Source organism: Herpailurus yagouaroundi, unplaced genomic scaffold (genome assembly GCF_014898765.1).
Source record: "Herpailurus yagouaroundi ecotype Mexico unplaced genomic scaffold, PumYag 29, whole genome shotgun sequence".
NCBI lineage: Eukaryota > Metazoa > Chordata > Mammalia > Carnivora > Felidae > Herpailurus > Herpailurus yagouaroundi.
The window spans coordinates 47458308-47481187 of record NW_024412377.1 but is presented as its reverse complement, the minus strand read 5'-3'; the positions used below and the strand labels follow the sequence as shown (position 1 = coordinate 47481187).

Below are 22880 nucleotides of genomic sequence, written 5' to 3'. Positions count from 1 at the left end.
CTAGCACAGAGCCCGCTGCAGGGCTTGAACCCATGAAGCTGTGGGATCATGACCTGAGCAGAAACCAAAAGTCAGACACTTAACAGACTGAGCCACCCAGGTGCCCCCTAATTTTGTGTGCATTTCATCAAGACATTTTGTAGTTGAATTTACATAGTGAGGTGCTAAGCAGGTCTAAAACTATCAAAGAACCACTTTGGCGAAAGACAGAAAGACAGAAAGACAGAAAGACAGAAAGACAGACAGACAGACAGAAAGAAAGAAAGAAAGAAAGAAAGAAAGAAAGAAAGAAAGAAAAAGAAAATTCTAAATGTGAAAGGGTTTTAGTTAATCCACAAAGGTGTTACCATCTCAATTACATCATCTCAATTACATTCACAAGACCACCCCTCTTCCTTTTACTGGAGAGGTTACAAATTCAAATGCTTACAGAGCCCCATCAGGGACAGCAAATGTATACAACAGTCTGGAGGAGTAAGGGCTGTTATAAGCCAGTGAGCACACGTCCCACCTAAAGGGCAATCCGGTTTCACTGAAACACACTTCCCTCCACTGAACAGCTTCTGGGACTTACATGTAACTCTGGCCAAGGGCCAAAAGTAGCCCACGAACACCAAGGTGTTAAACTGAGAAGGATCCCTCACTGTTCACAAACCATTAAGCGCAGTATCTTTTAAAATGTATTTTGTAATGTAAAGTATGAAGCTGTTTTAAAATTCTCATTCTTCAAGAAAACTGTCATTTTAAGACGCTGTTCTATAAATACAGACTAGGAATGGAATCTTTAGAGAAATACTGTTCTTCATACATTAATTAAAAGGGACAAATATGGGTTATTTTTTTTTCCTCCCGAACGAAATGCAGCCTTTAATGCATCTCTCCAGGGTGGTTTCCTTTTACCATCTAGCAGATATGGGAAAATTACATGTGGAACATGCCAGCTCTGGTCTATGTTTAAATAAACTCTCTGCCCTATGGTGGGACAAGATGTAAAGGAATGAGTAATACATTTACTTTCTGTACATTCTTGGAACAGTCCTCCCACACCAAAACTATTATTTATCTAAATCATGTAAAAAATATCTTTTCTATTTGCGGTACATCTGTACGTTCATTTTGATGGCATGTGATTATACAAAATCATTACAAGCACCCAGATTCTAATTGTAACAATGATGGTTTGCTTCAAAACTTTTCAGGTTCCTAGCCCTCTTCCCAAAGTCAGTTTAAAAGCTGGAATCATTTTAGAATCTTTAAGTGAAAGAAATGTTACTCTCTCAGGCCAAACAAGCATGGATCAATATCAAAAAGCAGCAATAACTAAAGTAATTATAATTTCAACAAAAACAATTCATGCCAAAGTCACCTGAATTTTAAATAAGCTTACTTGTCTTGCAGAGTAATAGAATTCCATAATTGTGAAATCTATACGTTTTGGTAACAAAGCTGCCAAAATACTTTGTGATAAATTTACAGACAAGAAGAAAAAAATGTAGGGTAGATTATGATAAGATTAGGGTGGTAAATGTATATCAGGTCAACCCACCATAGACAAAGAACTTCAATTTATGACTGATACAAAGATCAGAGCTTACAAGAATGAAAGCATCTCTCAGAGTGTGCCCCAAGGCTCTGTTTTGCTGCCTCCCCCTATTGTGCATCCTCTTTAAAAAAATCTTTTGGGGCACCTGGGTGACTCAGTCACTTAAAAATCCGACTCTTGATTTTGGCTCAGGTCATGATCTCACAGTTCAGTTCATAGGATTGAGCCCTGCATCAGGCTCTGCACGGACAGCATAAGCCTGCTTAGGATTCTCTCTTCCCTCCCCCACCCCGCGTCTGCCCCTCTCCCGCACAAGTGGACATGTGCACACTCTTGTGCTCTCTCTCTCTCAACATAAACTTTAAAAAATCTTTTAATTAAAGAGTAGGAAAAAGTCCTAGAAGTCCAATCCTGCTTGTCAAATGTATGCATGGCACAAGTTTCATACAATGATTAAAATTTTGGAGTATCAAAGTGATCTAAATAGATTAGAATACAGGGCCGATACCACAAATAAATGCTTGACAAGGTAAACGCCTATTTCTACATCCGAGCTCAAAATTAAATCCATTGCCAAATCATCACACAGAGAAATAATTGGATAATTACTCAGAAGGAACGGAGGGTTACACATGGATCCAAGCCCATCTTAGGCTGCAAGGGAGAAGGCAGCATGAGGGGGAAGGAGGAACATGTGAGGCAGAGTTTAAGACCCCCCAGCTGTGAGGCTTGCAAGCTAGGTGATCCCCGAACTTCACTTAAGTCAGTTTCCTTCTCTATCAAATGGCGATAATAATTATTGCTTAAAGAATAATGACTAAATAACACAGTGAACATACTAGGGATATTAATAATAATGATAATAGCATCTATCACCTATTTGAATCATTAATTACAGGCACTATCACATTAATCTGTCTTCTGTTACAGTGTTTGGCACAGAGCAGGTGTCTAATAAACTATGGCTCCCATTATGAACTAGTTGGCCTTACAACGTTATCTGGGAGAATCACTCATAAGTATGTCATTAAAACATCCCCAAAGTTCCTGACTCTCGACTCCAGAGTCCAGTATCTGCAGCAAGCCCCAGAGACCCTGGCCCTTGTGGGGACCACTTCTACCACAAGTCATGTCTAGAATTTCTGAACCTTTTAATGTAGGGCCCTCCTTTAGAATGGTTTCTTTTCTCTGCTCATGAGGGCTCAGGAAGTATGGCAAGACTTTCTCAGTGGATGATCACATATGCCTCTTGACCTTTATCATCTAGGGGTACTTGGAAGAATGAATTTAATATTATGGCATAGACCACATTTTTTGTCATATTGTTCCCAACATAACCTCAAAAATATGTCAGAAATCTCTGTGGGTCTGAGTGATGTTACAGTGAATCAAAACTTAATTTTTATCTATTGGGTAAGAGATGTTATTTTGGAACACTTTGGGCTACTCTGATCAGGAGAAATTTAACATTTGGAGAACATTTAATTTAGAGAACATTCAGAAGAAGGTAGCTGGGATTATAAAGGCTCTAAACACCATATCTTAGGATGAATAGTTTAAAGGCTATGAATGTACAACTTATGAAGCCTGGTTGGGGCAGGGAAGAATTGAGGAAAAAAGGGCACTCTCTCAAAATGTCTGAAAGGATTCCCTGTGGAATCACGAATAGCTGAACAGAGGCTATAAGCAGGAGGAAGGAGCTCTGGATAAGTAACCTAAGAACAGTGAGGTGACCAACAATGGAACCAAGCACATTAAGTTCTAGAAAATTCTACATCACTAGAAATATCTGAGCAAAGGCCAAACTACCACATGCTAAGACTGTTGTAGAACGAATACCTCCCACCCGCAATATAATTTTAGATCACAGGTTTCAACCAAACACCCCCACAGACAGATCAGATTATGTTCAGTTTGGCCCTCCATGCTATTTTCCTCCTAAGATGAGTTGTGTAAACATATTTAAATTTAAAACATATAAGTAAAACTCCATACTTCCAGCTTCCTTTGAAAATCAGAAGATAAGGCAATACTCATAGCCAGACCGTGACAATCAGCTGGAGTCTGATTTTGATGGTCTCTATCATACTCTGTGGCTGATGCCATTTGCTTTCATATCTCGTTGGGATTCCTGAATTAAATGATCTCTGGATCTTCTTGACCCAGCACGGTTCTGTAATCCAAATGGGAAGAACTCTGGATTTTGAACCAGAAGGTCCATATGTTGTCCAAATTGACTGAGTTTGTGTCCCTGGACAGGCTGCTGGAGCCCTCCAGTCTGTGTTTTTCTAATAAGGGTACGATGTGTTTCCCCACCATCTCATAGGATTGCAGTTAAGAATGATATGAAATCATTTCCTCAAGCAACACCACAGCACTTATCAATGTAAGATACTATCACCAAACACACAGATGGCTTCCTTATTCATTTCAGGAACAGAATGATATGGCTTTAGATATTTTCTTAAAATAAAAACAGATTTGATAAATATCTGAAATACCTATGATTTGAAAGGACCTAGATGAAATTACTAGAAGGCATGATGAAAACAATAAAAATCCTGCAGTAAATTTTGTGTGTGTGTGTGTGTGTGTGTGTTTCACATCTTTAAGTTGAACAAAGTTTATTAATGTATTTTGTATCTGCTTTATACCACTTTGCCTACAGGAGCTTAACAACTTGACTTTTTTTTTTAAGTTAGACTAATATACATGGAGAAAGGAAGGCAGAACACTGCGACAATTTCCAGAAATTTCAAACAAACTTGACACCGAGAAAATAACACCACTCCTGAATGACTCATGCTAATTGCTGCATACATCACACGCACTGGATCATTACAAAACTCTCCATTTTCTTATATCTGATTAGAGATGGGGATTGTCAGAGAATCACTGGAGTGAAGCTACTAGAAGGAAGTGAGCTACAGAGTAGAATTTTCTGCGTAGAAACTGCAATCATCAAGAACTATAACCGGAGGTGTTTTGAGGAAAGACAGTGAGCCAACCAGGATCTAAAATCTTTAAGAATTTAAGAGCCATGACCTGGGGATCTGTGAACTACCATACCCAGGGACGGTAGCTGGTAATAGTCAAGGGTTCAAACTTTAAATCAAACAGCACATAGAAAGGCCCTATCCTCAGAAAGAACAAGAGGTTGGAAAAGAAAAAAACAAAGGCCAGCACAACCAGTGAGAGGGAGAGACAGGTGTGAGACAAGATGGAGAAGTAGGGGAAGGATTTGATTCTTACCCGAAGACAAAATAAAAAGAACAGAATAATGTTAAGGTAGCCAAAAGTGACAGGATCAGATTTGCCTTTTCTTTACCACAGCAATAAATGGTCAGGTTGTACAGTTGTTTAGGAATGTTAAGACTCTAGTTAATTAGAGGTAGGGAGAAATTCTGAGAAATGTCCGGGAGAAGCCTGGGTTTTTGATTTGCCTAACTGGAGCCATTTTACCAAGATAGAGAAGTGGAGAGTAGCAACACTAAGCTAGGGAAAAACTCTAAGACTTTGGATAAGAATAATCTTGTTATAAGCTTGTAACACAGAATATGATAAGTGTTATATTTAGATATAACTACCTTATGTTATGGTAGACTGTGAAGCCAGAATACGGAGGTTCAAATCCCAGCTCCACCATTTCGTAGCTGGTAACTCAAGCTAGTAGTTAACCACAACACCTTCAAAATGGAAAGATTCAGACTTCACAAGTGAGAATAAAAGGAAGGAAAAGACTGACTATTCTGCATCCGTCATTACAAGGAACTGGTTTGAAACTCATACAAATTAAGCAAGCAAAATTTAAAAGCCAGCTAATCAGTGAGAGTCTCCCCTTCCCAACGTCAATCAACTCCAATAACCACACTTTCTCAGATAAAGGGTAGCCAACTACCTAAACCCTCTGCTTCTCAAAGCCAGGTAATCTCTGGACCCCACTGGCCATGCACCTCTCCTAATGCATCCCCTGCCTCTCCCTCAAGAAGACCGTGATCATACACGACTTGGAACTTCATTTATTTTCCTTCCTCTCAAATGTATTATACACATATAAGCAATTTAGTGGTGCTTATTCTCAAGCAAAATGCAAAAATGTTATTATAAATATCATACCATAAATTATGTATTTCTTATTTTTATTTTTGAGAGAGAGTGTGCACCCATGCATGAGCAGGGGAGGGGCAGAGGGAGAGAGAGAGAGAATCCCAAGCAGGCTTCATGCTCGGCTCAGAGCCCAACGATGGACTCGATCCCATGACCCTGGGATCATGACCTGAGCTGAAATCAAGAGCTGGATGCTCAACCAACTGAGCCATGCAGGCACCCCATAAATAATGTAATTATCATTCAACGTTTTGATCTCACTACTCATCTCTAGGTTAGTGTATGTAGTCACAACTCACGTGTTTTCTCTGCCATGTCATCCACTGCATAAATATTCTACGACTTATTTATTCACCCTCCTAATGATGAGCAGTTTGGTTATTTCCATTTTTTTACTATTATAAATAATGCTTGCATGAATATTCTGGTATGTGTCAACTGCAGCACATAAGCAAGAGTATCTAGAAGACATACACAGAGTAGCAGAACCGCTGGGTCAGAGAGGACACCAATGTCTAACTTCACAAGAAAATGCCACATTTCTAAATGATGGCCAATGATACACTCAAAGCAATGTATTAAAGTCCTCCCCAAGGCTTCATATGTTAAGGCATCTTTATCTGTTCTAATCAAGCAAGCATAAACAACATTTTATTGATGTCCCATTTTTCATTCCCCCAGTTACTAATGAGGTTTTGCAACTTTTCATACATTTGTTATCATATGTCCCTCCCGGGGTGCCTGGGTGGCTCAGTCAGTTGGGCATCCAACTTCGGCTCAGGTCATGATCTCATGGTTTGTGAGTTCAAGCCCTGCATGGGGCTCTGTGCTGGCAGCCCAGAGCCTGGAGCCGGTTTCAGATTCTGTGTCTCCTTCTCTCTCTGCCCCTCCCCAACTTGTGCACTGTCTCTATGTCTCTCAAAAATTAAATAAATGTAAAAAAAAAAATTTATCATATGTCCTTCCTTTTCAGAGTACCTCCTACTAAAGCCCTTTGGCCATTTTGCCATTAGGTTATCTTATTCTTTTGTAGTAGCTTTTTACATATGCTATTCACTACTTCTTCATCATTTACATGTGTTGCAAGAAAATAAAAAATAACAACTTTCCAGTTTGTGGCTGATCTCCTCACTTTACATATATTTGAAGGAATATAAAACAAAGGAACCATAAAGTCAATGGTTTCTTTTGCAATGTCTAATAAAACTGGTAAGAAGCTAATGGGATCCATGAGAGGGGAGGTGGCAAGAGAGAGGAAGATGGAAGGCAGATTATAAAGCTGTCTGGGAGTTTGATTCTGTGATTAGACACACACTCCTATTGTCTAGTATTTTGTTTATTTTCTTCAAAAAATACACAGGTGAGAAAAAACAGCCTATTATTTAACCTTGTTTACAATTTACCAATTTATTTTACCTCCCATTCCACCTTCTCTGTATCAGACCTTCTTTCTAGGATACTTTTCCTTTGTATAGTTTCCATAGTGAAGCTCTATTTGTCTGGAAATGTCGTTTATTTTGTTCTTATTATTAAAAGGGTAACAAGTCTTGCTTGACAGCTTATTTTCTCTCAGTGTTTGAAGAGACCCTTCCAGGTCTTCTTCTTCCACTGCTGTCAAGGAACAGCCTCCCGTCCGTGTTGATTGTGGTTCCTTTGTAGATGACCTGTCTTTGCTCTCTAGATGCTTCTAAAACCTTCTACCATTTGTATGTTTACATTTCGCTATGTTTTGCAATTTCACTACAACATGTCTCAGTATGGACTCATTCTTTATTTTTCTTGCTTGTATTTTCTGTATCTGGGGATTGACATCATCCATAGGTTTTAGAAAATTCTCAGACATTATCTCTTCAAATGTGTCTCTCCTCCATTTTGTTCCTTTTCTGGGGCTCTGATTAAGCATATAACAAACTTAGTCTGTTGTTGCAGGCTACCATTTTAAATAACTGCCTTTAGGGGTTCCCCGGGTGGCTCAGTCTGTTAAGCATCTCTTGGTTTCAGCTCAGGTCATGATCTCATGATTCATGGGATTGAGCTTACGTGGGGTTCCACGCTGTCAGTGCTTGGGATTCTCTGTCTCCCTCTCTCTCTGCCCCTCCCTTGCTTGCTCTCTATCTCTGTCTCTCTTGAAATAAATAAATAAATAACTGCCTTTATTCCTTTGAGGACTCATCTCTCTTTATTTTATATTCTACATGTGCTAATTCCAATAACTAAAAAAGGGGGGGTATTTTCTGCTTTGTTTTATATCTCTGATAATGGCTGGTTTTCTTGTGTGTTTTTATCATCTTTGATTGTCGGATCACTTCTTTATCTTTACCCGTGGGATTCCTGTAGTCTCAAATAAGGCATGCTTTCCTTAGAGAGGATTTGCGGTTGCTTTTGCTGAAAGCCACAGGAGGCTACCAACCTAGGACCATTTGGTCCCCTTCTGGTCCTGATTTCATGCAGGGGTCAAGTTCTCATTTCTTGTTTCCAACCGGCTTACTCAAGGCTGATCCTCAGATACAGAGCTTTATGGGTATTTGCCTCAGAACAATTCTCATTATCCTCACTTGTTCCTTGCTCAGTACGTTCTACTTGAATTTCTGCTCAAGCTTTGTGTTTGTTTTCTTTGGGGTGGTGGTTGGGTATTTGGAGGGTTAGGGATTTCCCTTATTCCAAATCTAGCAGTGCATTAAACCTAGGTTTAACCATGATCTAGGTATTTTATACTTAGACCCTTTGAGACAGTCTGCCAAGTAAAGCACAAAATAACTATTTTTAATTTACTGTTGTAAGAGTTCAGTTGATATAATCCGGGTCATATAAAACTGTTCACTATCCATTATATGGTGGCTCTCTGATGACACGTTAGAAATGCCATCCAATTATGTCACTCCTACCTAATCACTTCTTTCTCTGGATCCTAGAGAATTCACTGTCTACAAGCATCCAGTTTAAGTCTTAACTATAAACAATAGCTTATCGTTCTCAATATGCTCTGGGTAAGTGTATGCAATCTCTAAGTTCTCCAAAGACAGAAAGCATGGTCTTTACTTGTCTTCTATTCTCCCAAGGACAAAAGTTCTTTGACCAAAAAATAATTGTTGGTAATTTCATGTGTTAAAAAAGAAAAGTTCACACAATTGAGTTAAAAATAGAATTCTTGAAAACAAGCACAAAAGAGACACAATTACAGATCTTCTCTTTTCCAAAATAATTCATCCATTTATCACAAGTAAAATCAATGATGAGAAATATAAATACCCAGCCCCCTTCTTAAAACTACAATTTAAACTGTTCACAGCAAAACTTCCTGGAGGAGGTGGGAGGGGAAGGGTACCACCAATGCCTTGAGGGAAAATGAAACTCTTAACTTTGCACATAATAAATTGCATTTGTTTCTGTATGAATCTCCCTCTCTATCACACATTCTTAAACAAGTGATGGGAAGCAGAAATCTATTTCCTCCTCCAAGAGGAACAACCAAAACAGACCTAATGATACAAGCACAATCCCTTAGTGAATAAAATTACAAAGAGTCTAGCTACTCGGGTCCAATTTGTAATCAGAGCATCAAGCCATACTGTACGAAAATGTCAATTCTGGCGCAGCCTTGATGAGCTAAGATTGAACGCAGGGGCCAGTTTATCATATTCTCCCGACTGCCTTCTTTTAAAGCTGGCAGGTTCAATTTGAGTACAAAAGGGTTTTCAGTTTGAGGGATTTTTGTATCTGAAAAGGAACCACGGGACTGATAGTGTTTTTCACGGCTATGTTATTTTCTTAACAGAAATAAATGCACAGTAAACATCTAATATAAATATTTTCTCAAAATCAAGTAGTCCTATATATATGTTTCCATAACACTCTTCCCTGGGATGTATAAAAATAAAAATCTTGCTAAGAGTTGAGATATTTTTGCTGTTAGAAATGTGTGTCCTTCAATAAAAATATATTAACACATTTCAAGCATTTTGATACAGTCTGCTTTTATCTCTGTCTTTTGAGCTGGTGGGGGTAGCATGGAAGGAACACATTAAGGCAGGGTGGGGACAGAAGAACTGGCTGGTATTAACTCTGGGCTATTTCACTTCACTTCTATTTCATTCAAAACAACAGATCTTAAAGCTGACAAAAACCTCACAACTTTGAATACAAAGTAAAAATTCCTCCCTCCTTTGGCTGGTATGGAAATTCCCTTAAAACTGGCTGTTTTACAAATTTCACTGAGTTCTCTGCACGCCCATTAGGAGGGAGCTGCCCCGTTATTTTCACACTAGCCAACCTAGTGAGTTTGTTTTCTGATTCATTCATTTATTCAAGTGTATGTTCCTTCACTGAACATTTACTGGTCCTTTGCTGTTTCCTTCGAACTCGCCAGAACTATAGGCAAGAGAGTTTCACTGAAAACTCCTGAACTCTAATATATTCATAGATAGGAAAATCTATTTTCTTATAATTGAGAAATCGCCATGTAGAGCCTTCTTCAAACCTTCTAGAGAACCCTAGTTGGAACATTTCTATTTGTGCAGCACACCTATCCATTGGCCTAATGCACCTCTTTCCTAGGAACCGAAATGAACTACTATAGTTTCTACTTCAAGTACCACTAGCTTCCTTGCAGGTTCTCTTTTGTGAAACTCACAATCCCTCCTCAGGGCCTGTGTACTCACTCTCCCTCTGCTTGGAAGGTTCTTTTAGCAGATAACTCCTAGATAACATCTGGCTTACGTCTCAATAACACACAATTGTTTATCATTCTCCACCTGTTTTGAGTAAGTAAATGCCATTTACAGATTCATCAAGGACTAGAAGCACTGTCTGTCTTTATCTGCTATCTTCCCAGGATCCCAGAGACAAATCCTCAACAAGAGGATGCCAAGATCCTCAACAAATAATTGTCCATAGTTTCATGATGTGAAAAAAGTTCATACAATAGTGAAAACTTTTTCTTTTGTTTTAAGAGAGAGAGAGCAGGGGAGAGTCAGAGAGAGAGAGAGAAAGAGAGAGAGAATCCCAAGCAGGCTCCATGCGGTCAGCACAGAGCCCAATGCAGGGCTTGATCTCAGAATTCATGAGATCACAACCTCAACCCAGATGAAGAGTTGGATGCTTAACCAACTGAGCCACCAGGTGCCCCATCGTTTCTTAAAATGTGCAAATTCAGCTCAATTCACTGGGGCCTTCCCTGGCTTCACTCCCCCCCCCCCCCCACACACACACACACAAGCAGGTTCACTCCAGACTTTAGGCTCTTAGTCACTACAGTTGACCACAGCTAAATAAATCCCAGCACATCCATTATACAGCTCAGAAAAATAAAAAGGCAGCTCAATACAAACATATGTCAACGTTCACCAAGATGTACCATTTAAATTTTAAAAAAACAAGGTCTGTTTTAGGCTGTCATTCACATGAAAGAGGAAAATCATGTGCATATTGTCCCCAGATGTAGTAGGGAAAATGCAGAACACACGAGAATCATGGTTGTACCAAGAAAGAGGGAACTGAGGACTTGGGATCAGAAATGGAAGAATGCTTCCTTTTTGCCAATTTGTATCGGTTAGCATTTTACCATTTGCACACAGTGTTAAGTTAAAACTTACCATTTTTTAAAAGGTCTGCCCCCCATCCCAGGACTCATCAGAGCTTCCAGAAAGAGTTCTTTGTACACCCAGAACGGCAAAGCCAGGCTCTCATAAGCTCTTTGTATTAATGTCTTTAAACCTAAAAGTAATGGCCTCTGAGTTGAGAAGGGGGAGTGGCCAGAGAGGGGTATAGGGAGAGAGGACCTCCTAGGTGGCATTAATGCTTCTTCCATCCTCCAGTATCATAGCCTTAATCATATGATCAATACGTCTGTGGAGGTCCACGGAGGAGCCACCACCATCTCTGCCTCTCCAAAGACCCTTTAAGCCACAAACACCCACCACCAAACTCATGCATCACAGATCAACTGTCACTCAAATCTCACAAAAAGTCTCTACACGAAGGGAGTGAGTCAAGGCTAAGTCAGAAGGCAGATACCATGAGCAATCAATGACAACAATCCACTATCAGACTGATGCTAAATTATGGTCCAGCATCCACAATCAAAGATGCCCTTATTCATAGGTGTGAGTGGGCACCGGGAGCCCAGGTCTAACACTGGCTCTGTACTAGCTCGTCATAGTACCTTGGACCAGGGAAAATAGTTATCCTTCCCCGGGCCTCACTTTCTCCACCTCTAAAAATCTATAGTGGCTGATTAGGTAAGCAGTTTTCAGATTGTGGGTTTCACACCATTAGTTGTGAAATCAATTTTATGGGTCACAGCAAAATTTTTTTAAAAAATTAACTAGAATAGAATGGAAAGCATCAGAGTGTATCACCCATGTTAAGGGTAAGTATCATTTTTTGAAACTTTTGTTTCGTGTATATTTGTGAGTATGTTGTATCTGTATGTGGATATGTGCACAGTAATAGAACAGGAAATACCACAAAATAAACACAGTCAAGGTAAGTGTTATTTTTTTTAAAAAACCTTTGTGTCCGTTGTGTGTGGCTATATACTAGATAAGGATGTAAGACGTTTCTTCATGTACATTATAGTCATGTGAAAGCCACAGGACAAGACAGATATTCTCCAAGCTCCTTTCAAGCTAGGAATTTTCTAAGTCAACTGGAGACAGTATGACCTAGTGAACTTCGAACCTAAGAAAAGCCTGGGTTCAAAGCCCTGCTGTACACTGTCAGTGGTAACGATTTGGTGCACATTAACCTTTCAAGTGTCTGCTTCCTTAGCCTTCTCTGAAGATCCCACTTGGAGACGGGGGTGTCTGGGAATAGGGAAAAGGAAGAGATCATGTTGCCTCCTGCCCTTTTGCATTGCTGCTCCCCAATATTTTCCTGCTCAGACTACTACTTACTTTCTTTCTATTCTAGGCAGATCCTGCCCAACTTTGGGGTATATTTGTCAATCTATGGTAACATCGCGAGTCCCGTACCTGTAACTACAACACTGGGCTACTGGCCGTATGAAACGAGAAAAAAAAAAAAAAAAACATGGAAGGAACTTAGGACCACCTCAGTACATAGTAGGACCTCAATAAATGGCAAGAGTAATAGTGGAATTAGAAGCCATAGTAACAGGTGGTGGTGGTAGTGATGATCGAGTTTATCCTTAATGGCTATCAAAATGACTCCAGCAGGGTCAGACATATGGATGAGATAGTAGGTCTAAACAGATGAAGTAACTAAATGATATCCTGCTCAGAAAGTTTTACATTTTAATAGAGGACCACAAAATATTCCAAATTATTTGAATCCCAAAGTAATTACTTTTTTTTTTCATTCCAAGATTGTATTTAAATCCAAGTTGGTTAACATAGAGTGTAGCATTCATTTCAGGACTAGAATCTAGTGATTCAACACTTTCATATAACACCCCGTGCTCATCACAAGTGCCCTCCTTAATGCCCATCACCCATTTAGCACATCTCCCACCCACCTTCCCTCCAGCAATACTCAGTTTGCCCTCTATAATTAATAGTTTCTTATGGCTTACCACCCTCTAGGTTATTTTATTTTTCCTTCCCTTCCCTTCCCCTATGTTCATCTGTTGTGTTTCCTAAATTCCACATGAGTAAAATCATATGGTATTGAAATCGTACCATTTGCAATGACATGGATGGAACTAGAGTGTACTATGCTAAATGAAATCAGTCAGAGAAAGACAAATACCATAGGAATTACTCCTTCATGGAGGGACTTTAGGAACCCAGACAATGTAGGGAAGAGAGTAATTCATTCTGGTGGTAGGGATACAAAGAAAGATGCCTCTCCCTTGCACCCAGTCCTTGAAGACCAAATCATAAATAGCACCAATCATCTCAGACTGATTGTGGTTGAGAGGAAAGAGAATTCTTAACGGGGCCTTCTCTCCTTGAATAATCACAATTTTGTTACTTTTGGTTGGTTTGGGCAAACACTTTGGGATGCGGGGAAGGTGCTATGTTGAGAGATTTCTGCTGCCTTGTCAGCACTGATTATAATGTTTCCAAAAGATCATCCACAATACATCGCACCAACGATCTGTGTCTTACTGTCTCCATGATATTGACACCATGTGATAAAGATCTGTGTGTTAACAATGTCAGAGTAACTGCCCACACTTCTGTGCCTGTGGATGTATTTAGGCTGGTCCATTTAGTCAGACACCAAAGCATCCTGGAGGGAGACACAAAGGTCCTAAGGTGACTACATCCCACATTAAAAAAAAAAAAAAAAAAAAAAAAAAAAAAAAAAAAAACAGTCAAGAAGAAAGAGGAGCCTTATCTGAACCATTATTTTGCCAGCAACCCTCAGCCAGGGGTTTGGCAATGCACTTCCATATATCCTTAAATCTCCCTGAAATATTATGTCTGAACATCAGAAGAAGATCCCTGTCAAGCCACATTTCCTTGTTTGAAAAGCAGACTGGGAATCCCAGAAGCCCATATGACCTTGGCAACACAGGACCTGCTACCTGCAAACTCTCCTGCAAACTTCTCTGAAACTCGAGGTTTGTCCTAGCTACACACTACCTCAATCTTGCTTTCCTCCTTTCCAGCATGGGCTTGAATTCTGCAGACGCCAGGCTGTGTGCAGACGGCTTGCAAAAATGCCTTCGAAGCAAACAAGTAGCTTGCCACAGATGTGTTAACGACTCTCAGCTGTGCATTAAGAGTCCTGCACTAGCAACCAGAAGCCTCTGGAGTTCACGATGGCTCTAGCACCTATTTGCTGGATAACCTCAGAAAAGTCCTTTCCTTCTCCGGGCCTCAGTTTTCTCTCCTACAAGCTGGTAGAACTAGATTATCTCTATCTTTGGTTCTAACCCCAGAAGTCTATTTTTCAAACTTTTGGGCTGAGAAACAAAAGTGTTTTTCTGAGCAGCTAATTAAATGTACAGATAAAATCACGTTAACTTATATATCAGAATGTCCCTTCTAATTATATCTTCAGCAACATCACAATGGAACTTGCCCAGAGCTACCAACATAGTTAATCAACAACTACTGATACCATTATACTCCTTCTATCTGAAGAACTGCTGCCTCTGGGAACATATTATACTTTATGGTTTGCAGTTCCAGTGGTTGGGTGTTTGTCTTTTAGAGTTTAAACACAATGGTCACTTTTTCTGGGCCACCAAGAATTAGCTCGAAGTTACAATTGGTCATTCAAAAGTATTGTGTGAGTTTTCTGTATGTCATGTACTGTGCTGGCCCCTGTAAATACAACTTCAATTAAGACAAGATTCCTGAACTCAAGAAGCCTATACATAGACTGAGTAGCATATAGAGAAAAGTAAAGAGAAATGTACATACACTACAGTTTAAGTAGAGGAACACATTATAAAGACTCGTAACCCAGCCGTTGAGGAGTCAGGGAACTCTTACTAATCCATGAAACTCGTACCAATTCCTGGAAAAGCACAAGAAAATTTGGGGAGGTAAAGTAACTACCTAAAAGTTATCCCCCCCAATTCAAAAGATCCCCACCTAGAACTGTTCTACATCATGTTCTATGTAATGGATTTAATTAAAATACAAACCAGAATATGTTGCGTACGCAGCATCATTTCTTAATGTGTAAGAAAACAACAGGGACTCAAACCAATGCAACAGTAAGACTCTGGGGAAGTTTAAAAGGACAGATCTGGATTTCAAGTCTCCGTCTGTTACTCAGGATCTGGGTGACATGGGCAAGTTGCTTAACCTCTGTGTTGTCAGTTTCATCCACAGTTAAATGGAGCCTGGCACAGGACAAATGTTTAACAAGTACCACCTAATAGATGAGTCCTTACCACATGCCAGATGCTGCGCTCAACACTTCAGTCCCTGACGAAGATAAGTCCTAGCAGCATGCACAGAAGGAGCATCCCGTTACTGTCTTCAATGTCCAGGGGAAGAGACAGAGGCTTAGGGAAATTCTATAAGCCGATGGAGGTCACGACAGCCAGCAAGTTGGAGGCAAGCCTTAATCCCTAGTTGTCTGCATTCTAAGCCCCAGTCTTAACCACTAACGGTCTTTCTACCTTCTACTTCTCCGTTGCCAGCCAATGCCAGAAAAGTAGGTTTTCACCACTGAAATGGCAAAACATTCCCAGTGTATTAAAGACGCAGTAACTACCTGTATATTCCTTGGTTTGTGTTCTAGTCAAACACCTGCCATTATTTAAAACACATGTTATCAGACAATTGCTTATCAAAGCCACCTGAGTCTCCATTATGATTCTGCAATAAGAGGTCAGGGTTAAAAGCAACAGATTCAGAGGATAAATCTGGATCTGAAAAGGGAAAGATGACAAAACAGTTTGCTGGACAAGATGTCTGGCCCCTTTGGCCACTTTTCAATGAAATGGAAGGGAAAAGATGTTGAGGTCACTGAGAAAACAATTTAAATGGGCCAGAAAGAGACACAGTGTGTGTGATGGCTCCTTTTCACCTGCAGGAGACACTGACATAGTCTGAGGCAGTCAAAAGCGTAATAATGAAGAGGAGGAAAGGGGTTTTTCTTACACCACAGCTAGATCCACGAAATTGGGAGACGGAGCTTGACACTTTTTGACACAGCAGCACATTGGCCTGGCTCATGGTGTCATTTTGTGTCAAGTATTAGTACAAATACCGACACTGATGCATTGAAGGAGCATTTGATGTTTCCTTAAATGGTTTCCGACTTGGCACAAGAAAAACCAAGTGTAACAAACATCAATGTGATTGCTATACCTCTCAAAGAGCTTTCAAAGTTGCCTCTGGGTTGACCAGCTTGTTTCCTTACCCATGGAACATTAGCAAGAGCTGCAGAACACACAGAGTATACTACTTTTTGTGTGTCTGCTTTGCTGGAAGGGGGAGGGACTTGGAGAGCTCTTGAAGCTGTTTGAAAGTCAGAATCCAGGAGCTACGGAATAACTGGGGCAAACGGTAATGTGCAGATGCGGACTTGGGGCACCGATAAAATGGGCTCTTGGCCCCAAGGTTTGGATTCAGTAAGCCTCTGTTGGGTTCCAAGAGCTTGAGTTCCGACTGAGATGCTCATGTGACCTTGATGATCAGCCAAGTGCAATCAGCACTGGTCTGATGGGGAAAAGGCTGGACTGAGACTCAAGCTATCAGGGTGCTAGTCCCAGTTCTGGTACCTCCTGGTTGTGGGATCTCTGGGAAGTCACTTCTTTGTTTTTTTCAGCCACTTCTCCTTTCCCTCAATTGATAAGGTGGGGGAGAGAGAGTCTGTGGGAAAGATCTCCAAGGATCTCTCGCTCCATCAGTCTCGAACATAGTGTAGGGGTTAGGGGCCACCACAGAGCATAATTAGGACCTTAGACCCTCAAGGCATCGAACCTTGGTCCCCGTTTCAGCACTGCTGCTCTCCAGTTGCCGGACAACTTCTATCATTTCTCCAGGACAAGTAATATAATTTCTAACTCTCAGTTTCCTCAACTGTAAGTATAAAATGCCGATGATAGGGGCACCTGGGTGGCTCAGTCAGTTAAGCTCCCGACTTCGGCTCAGGTCATGATCTCACAGCTTGTGAGTTCGAGCCCCATGCTGACAGCTCAGAGCCTGGAGGCTGCTTCGGATTCTGTGTCTCCCTCTCTCTCTACTCCTCCTCTGCTCATGCTCTGTCTCTGTCTCAAAAATAAACAAACATTAAAAAAGATTTTTTTTTAAATACTGATGATAAAAAAAAAAAACAGCACTTACGGCATAGTTTTTTGTGATTAAATAGTTTTGTGTGAAATAGGCAGTGCATGAAGAGTGCCCAGGACAGTGCCCTGCTGAGTGCTCAATAGCTGTTAGTTGTGGATACCCCTGCCAAGGTCAGCGAGAAGAGCTTCCTGCTGTCCCCTGGAGCTACTGTGATTAATGAGGTTCAGGGAAAGGTAACCCTGGCTGCACCATCCTTGGTCTTGTCCTTTTATCAAGAGAAATTCAAAGGAAATGAGCTTTCTGGGAAAGGGTGGGATATTGGAGGGAGGACATTAAGTCACGCCTTTTAAGAGGAAACGTGGGAACAAATTTGAGAAAGGCATTATACAATCTATACCATGTTTATCAAAGTGTGGTTCAGGGATGATGTGCTGTAGAACCAACCGGGCGGTCACTAAAGAAGCCTATTCCTGTCCCTACTGGATCAGACTCCCAAGGGGGTGGGTCCAGCAATCCGTTTTTCTCACGAGCTACACAGGAGTTGGAGGATCACTGGCAAATATAGTTGATGAAAAAAATCCTCCCCCTAATTCTCCAGTCCTGTGTTTACCCGGGCGGGGGGAGGGGGGAACAACACAGTGAAGGCAAATGAACTTGTGCATCTGTGCCTTTACCAAGAATCTAAACTTCTTACACTCTTGTCATCTCCAGTGCAGCTGGGTTCCAAGCAAGTGTCCAATTTGTGCATAATTCACAACTCCCCAGAGAAACAAACACTAGCCAAGGGCTGGCTACTTACGGATGTGGATTATGTCAACTTCCTTAGAATGGCAGCATGGTTTGTAAAAATTAAATACAAGCAGTGAGTGCCTCTCCGCTTCCTCTGCCTTCCCCTTCCTCTGCTCTGCTCTCCTACCCTGTCTCCCCCACTGACTTCACCCCTGTTTCCACTGCTTTCCCTTTATGCTTTCTGTGCTCAGGCTCTTTTGTTCAGATTTCTTTTCTTTCTCCCTTCCTTCCACTCCTCTCTCCTATGTTTGCCCCCTCTACCCTGCGGTTTTCCTTCTCTCTTTTGCCTCTTTCTCTCTCTCGTTTTGCCCCGGGGGTATATGCGTGTCTCTCTCTGATTCCCCTCCTGTTGTGCCTCTGTCTGTGGGTCTCTCCCTGTCTTTCTATCACACACAATACCTCATTGCCCCTTCCTCCACTTGATGCCTGGCTCTTGGCTCCCCTCTCACCAAGGAGCCTCCAGGGGGCACACTTCTGGGCAGGCAACCCTGTGCCCCATGCGTAGTCAGCCAGCGCCCTCTACAAGAGGTTCGGTCTACTTACAAGTTCTTGGATATCTGCTGCCAGAGACCCCCACTGAGGAGGGTCCTTCAAAGGAAGAGAAACGAAATCTGGGCCGGGAAGATGCAGCAGCAACTACGGAGTAGAAACAGGAGGGCCGGACGGCTCTAGTACCTGGAGTGTCTCCCGCACGGGAAGTCACGGGGCCAAGCCTAGCAGTGGAGGGTTCTTCTGCAGTTTGGTTTGTCTATCACTCCATTTCCAAGATACACACGAGGGCAGGCAGTGCAGTGGGGGTGCCAAGGGGGTGGTTGGGAAAGCTTCAGCCTCTTAAAATTTCTATCAGTCTTCTCAGAGCCCACTAACCTCCTCAAAACACAAACTCTAAATAAAAATTGTGTGTCTGCTTTGCATGTAGCCTCCAGACCACGCTACAACCCCCGACAACCCCCAGCTGCCCCTCCATCTACCAACCCTAACCCATCTCTAAGCACCTCTTTTATAGACATACCAGGGCTCCTGCCAGGAGCAGGGGTAACTTTCCGGATCTGCAGTTAGGCAAATTGAGGGACAGAGAAGTTGCACAGCAGGCTCCAGAAGATGTTCCTCTGGAGTGCCGCTGCTATCAGGACCCAGAGTATTTTGCATACTGGAAAACACCAGAGGATTGAGTTCAGAAGAAACTTTTTTCAAGGCTGAACCACAGCCTCTCTCAATGTGAATCTCCCTCGGCAGGGGCAGAACTTCATTCCTAGTTTCTTCCGGTGCAGCTCTCAAACTCGACGGGTCCGCACGCTAATCCGCGCCCACCACCTGTACACGCGCTTTCCCCCACCCTGAGCCCTCTCTCTGGGTCTTAGGATGAAAGTGTAGGAGGCCAGGCCGGTAAAAAAGAATAAACTCAGGCCATGGCTCCTAATGCTCCCGCAACTCCCCCCTCCCCTTGGTGGAGTATAGAGGGGCAAAATGCTGAGGTTTGGCCCGCTGCCCAGCCAAGGGAGCGGGAATACCCGCCACCAGGGACCGCAGAAGGCAGGGGCTCGCGTCCGAGGACCAGCCAAGTCCGCGTCGCCCCAGCTGAATGGACCCTCAGTTGCCTGCAAGTTGAAACCTCAGTTAGGCACACAATGAGGCCGCTGTTTTCCGACAGGAGGCATTTGGATGCCTCACACACTCAGCCCAAATCGGGCCTGAGAGCAGAGCGCATTTCCTTACCCATGTTCAGATGCGCCCCTGGATGCGGTTCAGTTGCGGTTCCCTTCCCGCGTGCCTGGCCACAGGAAGCCCGTGCAGGCCACCTGTTGGACTCTGTCCGGCCGCCCTAGATCTTGCGCCCTCAAACCCGCGCTGAGAAGCAGGGCTTCCAAGGTACCCAATCCATGAGCAACAGAAAAATTCACTTGCGCCCTCCTCCTATGGCTATCTTTCCTGCTCCCAATCACACATATACACACTTCCTTAATATTCCAGCAGTCACTACTCTTTAATGAAGCGCGCTTAGCCTCCCCTAGGGGCCCGGGCTGCCCGTGATCTCCGAGCGCGCCCAGGCGGCAGCGGATCTCCAAGCGCTTAGCTGGGTGTCTGCTTAATGCGCGGGCGGCAGAAAAGCCCCAAATGGCACATTGAGGGGGAACAGTCCGTGGCCTGCTCTAGGGAGCCCCCTTGCACCTAGGGAACCGGAAGGGGTCTCCTTCCTCGGTTCAGAAATGAAGGCATTCGGGGAAATCCCGAAGGCAATCGGATTGGGGGAAACAATGTTGCGTTTCGCAGCCAAATCCCAGGATAGGTGCAAAGGGGCTCAACTTTCTGGTGTCTCCCTGCCATCCCTGCAAGCAACTAGCTGGGGGGAAAGGTTCGCCGCCACGAACGGGCTACTCACCCCTGGGTATGAACGCTGCCCCCGCAGGGGACCCCAACAGGCTGACGCGCGTGGAATCCGTGGAACGCCTGGGTGTCTCGCTCGTCTCCCGGGCCACGCGGCGAAGGCTACGCGCTCCAAGCGGGGCAGCCGAGGGCAGTCGATCCCATGGGTGGCGAGTTGGCAGAGGGCGCGCCGCCCGGCTGGGGGCGCATCGCTCCCAGGGCTGGCGCAGGCTGCAGTGGGGAGAGGGGCTCCCGGGGAAGTTGGCGGCGCTGAGGGTGGACTTCGGACTTCGCGCTCGCTTCGGCTCGAGCGGCCGGGCGCGTCCTCTGGGATAGACAAGGGACTCGCCGGTGGAATGGGGACAGGCGTGGGCCGTGAGGCTGCAGGAAGCCTCCGCTGGCCGCCGCCTAGAAGGAGCACAGCGGCATCGCACCGCCTGAACCCCCAGCAGCGGCTGGAGCACAGAGCGAGCGAGAGAGCCGGGCTGCCTCCTCCCGGTTGCGGGCGCCCCTAGCTCAGAGCCCGGCTCGCCCCAGCCCGCCGCGCCCCTCCTCCTGCCCGAGTCCTCCTTCCCTCCGCTGTTTCACCAGCTCGCAGGGCTCGCGGGGCTGGACTTGGGCCAGAGGCTGAGCGGAAGGCGACCGCAGAGCCCGCAGCATGGAGGGCGATCTCGCCGGCTAGGGCTCGGACTCGGGCTTGGGCTTGGGCTCCGGCAGCGGCAGCAGCGGCCGCCGCCTCCCGCGCGCCCACGTGCCGGAGCCCCGGTGTGCGCGCTCCGGCCGGCCGGGCTGGAGGGAGGGAGCTGGGGCGAGCCGCGGGTGGGGGTGGCGGGGAGAGCCTGCACACCCGCGCAGCGGAGGGGAAGCCGCCGAGAGGCTCCCTGGGGCGCAGGGCTTCTGGTCTGCAGCTCCGGGAAGACTGGTGTGCAAGGTTCCCCCAGCTCCCCCCTCCGTTTGCAGAACGGAGGGAGCCTGAGCTAAACCCGGGGCGGGGGGGGGGGGGCGCTCCACTCCGCAGGATCAGCCGGGAGCCGCGGCCGGAGGCGGCTACGTGTCTCCACCAAAGGGACGGGTTCCAAGTATCCTTGAACCCCCTCACCTCTCCGGGGAGAAGAATAGGGTTCGGAAACACCGAGTGAGGGAATATGCGGGTTCCCAGAGAGAGCTTGTTCCGGCTGGCCCCGCCTTCCTCCCAGAGTGAGCACTTTTCCCGTTAACCAACAGACTCCAAGGGGCTCCTCCTTCCCGGGAGAAAGCAGTTGCCTTGCAGGATGGGCCTGACAACCTCCAATCAAGTGACAAATAATTACTGAGCACTCACTTTGAGTGATGCCCGGGCAGTGTCCTGAATCGTCGGGCCCTCCCCGGTTTCAAGTTGTGTTCTCTGTTCTGCGAGCCCTTTAGCAGGCCCTCCCTGGGCCTCCTGGCTCCAACCAGAAAATGAGGCTCCTTCCTCATTGGAGTACGAAAGACAAAACAAATACCTGTGAGAAATTTTAAATTAGAAGACACTTCAAAAGATGTGTAATAAATAATTTGATATTAACAAGAAACGTGATTTTTTTTATAAAGTTACAAAATAGATCTCTAGAGAAACAAAAACTAGCAAAATCCACTTATTATTGGGCACATGTGCAGTTACTTAGAGATCTTTGTCTCCAATCTTGTCATTATTTAAGCGGAAACATTGAAGCTCAGAAAAGACAAATGGCTTGTCCAAGGTCACACATAATGCAATTGGTTAGTCTGGTCTTCTACTGGCAAACCAGTGCTTTCTCTGCCACACACCAGGACACAGATTATACTCAGCAGTATTGTGAGGAGACATCAGCAAAAAGGGGGAGACGTTTGTTTCCTCTGGGTTTCCAAAAAAAAAAAAAAAAGGCTTCGTAAAAGTGTTGGGATTTAAGCTAAACCCTAAACAGTAGGCAGGATTCAGATATCTGGAAAAGCCAGACCATGCAAGGGGAGGGAGAGAGGTCACAATGAAAGATGAAGAAGGACGAGTTACAAGAGCAGCAAACAAGTTTGGCAGGAGCAGAGAGCTTGCCTGGGTGATGGGAGCCACTGAAGGGTTTTAAGCAGTAAAAGAAAACGAGAGCTTCATTTTATGATAATCTATACGTCCTGTACAGAATGGATAAAAAAAAAGGGGGGTGGGAAGAGATGAGGGAGGAGGAAGGAGACGGAGTGGGGGGTCAGGTGGGAAGGGAAGGAATTGCAGGCAGAGAGAACCGTTAGGAGGTCAAGGCAGCTATCCAGATGCAAGTGGTAGAAGCCTGATGAAATGTGGTGGCAGGTAAAGCTGAAATCAATGAAACTTCCTAACTCTGTTCTTTTAAGCTTCCTTTATAGGAAGTACTCTGCTGTTAATTGCAGGGGACACTGTATGGAAAGGAGCATGTGTTTGAGAT

The 22880-nt window shown here is 43.9% G+C and overlaps 1 protein-coding gene across 1 annotated transcript in view; it reads right to left on the bottom strand.

Moving 5' to 3' along the window:
- The window catches only part of SGCD (sarcoglycan delta), a 944201-nt gene extending 923242 nt beyond the window's left edge, over positions 1-20959 (bottom strand). The window contains exon 1 of the mRNA XM_040443049.1: positions 20483-20959. The gene's annotated coding sequence lies outside the window, so the exon portion shown is untranslated. The remainder of the gene's footprint in view (positions 1-20482) is intronic.
- Between the last annotated feature and the right edge of the window lie 1921 nt (positions 20960-22880).